Source organism: Pundamilia nyererei, unplaced genomic scaffold, assembly GCF_000239375.1.
Source record: "Pundamilia nyererei isolate P.nyererei 1_Seehausen unplaced genomic scaffold, PunNye1.0 scaffold00004, whole genome shotgun sequence".
Taxonomy (NCBI): Eukaryota; Metazoa; Chordata; class Actinopteri; order Cichliformes; family Cichlidae; genus Pundamilia; species Pundamilia nyererei.
Genome location: NW_005187405.1, coordinates 5,169,681 through 5,173,256, shown reverse-complemented (window position 1 = coordinate 5,173,256; position 3,576 = coordinate 5,169,681).

The following is a 3,576-nucleotide window of genomic DNA, read 5'->3' as shown; positions in this document are numbered from 1 at the left end:
GGAAATGGATTTTGATTTTGTAGTGTGCCAGCGGGGATCCTTAATGCCCCCTTCATCATTTGAACTACACAGAAGTCCTCGGGAGCCATTCAGATATGAGAGCTGAGGCATGTGAAAGTGTCTCTCAGGGCTACAGTGACCCGAGGGACAAGCGCAGTAGAGAGTATGTTCTGTACTTCGTCACATCACCTAGAGGGAAAGCAATTCTACACTGAGTAGACTTTGGATAGAGATTCTTTTTTTAGTGATTCTTGCGGAAAATGGTGGGAAAACATGTGTTTTTGTCTGTGCATTTATGAGGGCGTGAGATCGCTACACCTCTCACTATGTGTAGCAAATGGTAATTATGCTGTAATGGCATTTCAGTAAGGCTGTCAGTTTTACTTATTTTTTTTAAAGTAAAGACTTAGGAACAAACACGGGATGCCAGGAATACTTGGAAATAAAATCTCCCTAAAACAAAATATGATCACCATCCAACTTTCAGTTACTTAGAATGAAGCACGAGCACAATCAAAGTGATCATCACCCAAGTTAAGGACTTTACTGAGAACTTTCCATAGACTGCCTCAAGGCTAAATCGTATTGTTTTATACCCCGCTGGGTAAACACAAGCACAAGCTGATTAGCCATCAACAACAACAGAAGATGTTAAGTCATATTTACCATACCAGCATATCTGCCTTACTTACATAATGGCCTCTGAGTGATTTAGATTTAAGTCTGAATAGTTGATCAATGGTGATAACAAGACGAGAAAATTTGACCCAGCGGGGGGGATTAATGCAAGAAAAACATTCAATTACCATCACACTGATATAAACTGGGGTTGAACAGTTAAGTGCTTTTGAGTTTTAATACTAATTTAAATAAAAGTGCAGGTTCAACATTTTCTGATTGGATTTGTTTACTGTGTCAAAATGTTTCTTTGACTACATGTTAGAAATTAAACATGTGCTTCATGCACTCTATTATCATTTTCACTTACACTAAACAGTTGTGAAACACTACACAGGTTCTTTCCTTTGAAGCAAACAGACAAACCCGACAAACCAAATGCACGTATGCATTTAAAAAAAGAAAGGAAGTGTATTTATGTTTCTTTGTTATCTTATGACCACATATTGTTGCCACACAGCTTGTTTTTGTCTCAAGACTGTCCATCAAGCTTTTCTATTTGTCAAAAAGAAGTTAAGTCTGTCTGGAAGAGATAAAGACAGTAAATGTTATGTCGCCTTAAATGGGCACTGCAAACAGTGCAGTAATGTCTTGAGCGGCCTTAGTTCTTAGGATTTTGCTTAGAAAACAGAAAAAACGTGCAGTTTTAAGAAACATCAAAGTCAATATTCAGTATGACCACCCTTATACTGAACTCTCTTTGAGCTTTCTTAAGGTTTCTTATACTCCTTTAGTGGTCTTCAGTAATCTTTGTTCCATTTTCTGTCTATATGATTGCACATAGCTTCAGTAATGTTGGGGTTTGGTCTCTGGGAGGCCAATCCATGACTGACAGTGACTGATTTTTTTTTTCAAAAAACATTCCTATGATTCAGGTATGATGGCTGGACTAAAAATGAGACTGAAAGCCACAAACGTTGAGAGAAAAACTTTGAAAGACCTTCAGAAAGCCTGGAGAACTATTACTTCAGACCAGTTTAAAAAAAAAATACAAAAATGTCTGACTCCTTGGAAGCAAAACATAAAGAAATGAGGGGTGCCAGAGATTTCTGCATAAAAATAGGAAAGAATGCCTGGTATGTATCTGCAAATGACTTTCGACTGTCTTCTTCTGCGGTTTGTATTCGTCATTTACACTTAAGGTATTTGTAAGCTGTTGTCTAACACGAGTGACTTTATTTTCCCACAGTGTGTCACGCTGTTTCTTCTGTATTTGGAAATCCTGGGCCAAGAAAGAGGAACTTAGAAAGTCCCCGCTGATTATAATTAAGTGCTCTGGAAAAACACTTCCTTCACTGCAAGCTGACAGCATTACTCTGTATTTATTTATGCAGCAGAACAGGCAGGACATTTCTTCTTCACAAGCCAAGAAAGACATGTTTAACATATTTATTCCCAAAGTAGAGCTTGTGTCACATGAGAACTATGCTTAGATTATTACATAAATAGATGTTAAAATAGCACACTGACATCATAGCTAGATTTTTGCATTTATGTGCTCTCATAAAAAAAAGCCCAAAGTTTATAATGCCAACCGATTGCTATTGAAAGATGACTTTCTCTGAGAGCAAGAGGCAATTCCTTATATAGACAAAATCATTTCTTTCTCTGTCTTGCTCTCTGCCCGTTGTCACAGAGTTGGCCTTAGACATTTTACAGGACTGGATTATAGCTCAGGTTTTCCTCCGGGGACACTGGATTTATTAGCAGGCTATTTCTGGACACTTGTCAGATTCGTCTACAGCAACCCTTTAGCCAGTTTTCATTAGCACTCCCATTCAGAAACTCTCACAGTGCACTGGATAGGGTTCATACTCATGTTTCAGTGTATGCTGACAGAACCAGCAGGTCATGGTGATTCGTAATGCCCTTTTGCACAGTCCACTGATTCTGTGAGGCTTTACTTAATGCTGCTGGTAATGTCAAAGTCACTTTTTTTGCCATCATGATTGTATGACCAGTGATCCGACATGAGCTCAGTGGTCTTTCCCGCAATTTGTTCAGCTACAGACCTGAGTAGGATAAAGAGATATATTGTTGGAACCTTTTTCTCTGAGGTGAGCTCCGCTGCGAGCAGTCTCTATAAACCAGATGGGAGCTGCACCCTTTATAGCACAGGGTCGAGGTAGTATAAATGGAGAGTAAGATTTCCATAGAGGAAATGGGACGTATATGAGGGTCACTGCAGTATAGGCTAAACATAAGGTGTCCACAGAATGAAGGAGTGAAGGAAAGAGATAATAGAGACTGAGGTTTATAAGAACAAAACACAGTCTGTCAGGGAAATGCATATAAATCATATATATATCTTTATAAAAGAAAATAAAAAATATCCCTGACAACATATTTCTACAATATCTGCCTCTTATTTGTTCTGATACTGAAACCTGCTGTTTTTTCCATTATTTGAAAAGGCAAATTGTTACATCCGACACCTTTCAGATTGTTTCTTGTGTCGTCTCAAGGTTGAGAAGCAGATCCAACAGCACACATAAAATCTAGGTTAATACAACCCTGCAGGTTTAAAAGTGTGCCTGTGCAAAAGAGTAGATCTAAGCAAAAGAAAAGGCGGCTCCTGCGCGCAGGTGTTTGAAGCAGCAATCAAAAGCAGCAAATGGAATACACAGAGAAATCATTTTCATACAAACTACTGTAAAGAAGGATTTCCATCAAGAGAAGTGCTGCTGCACTCAGGTCATTAATCAACGCTTGCTCGAGGTGACTGGACACTGTATTGCCTCAACAGCAGCCGGGATAGAGTCTCACTGTGCAGCACTGCGTGCCCTGGCAATCAGACGGCACCCTCTGTGGTGGTATGTGTGTGTGTGTGTGTGTGTGTGTGTGTGTGTGTGTGTGTGTGTGTGTGTGTGTGTGTGTGTGTGTGTGTGTGTGTGTGTG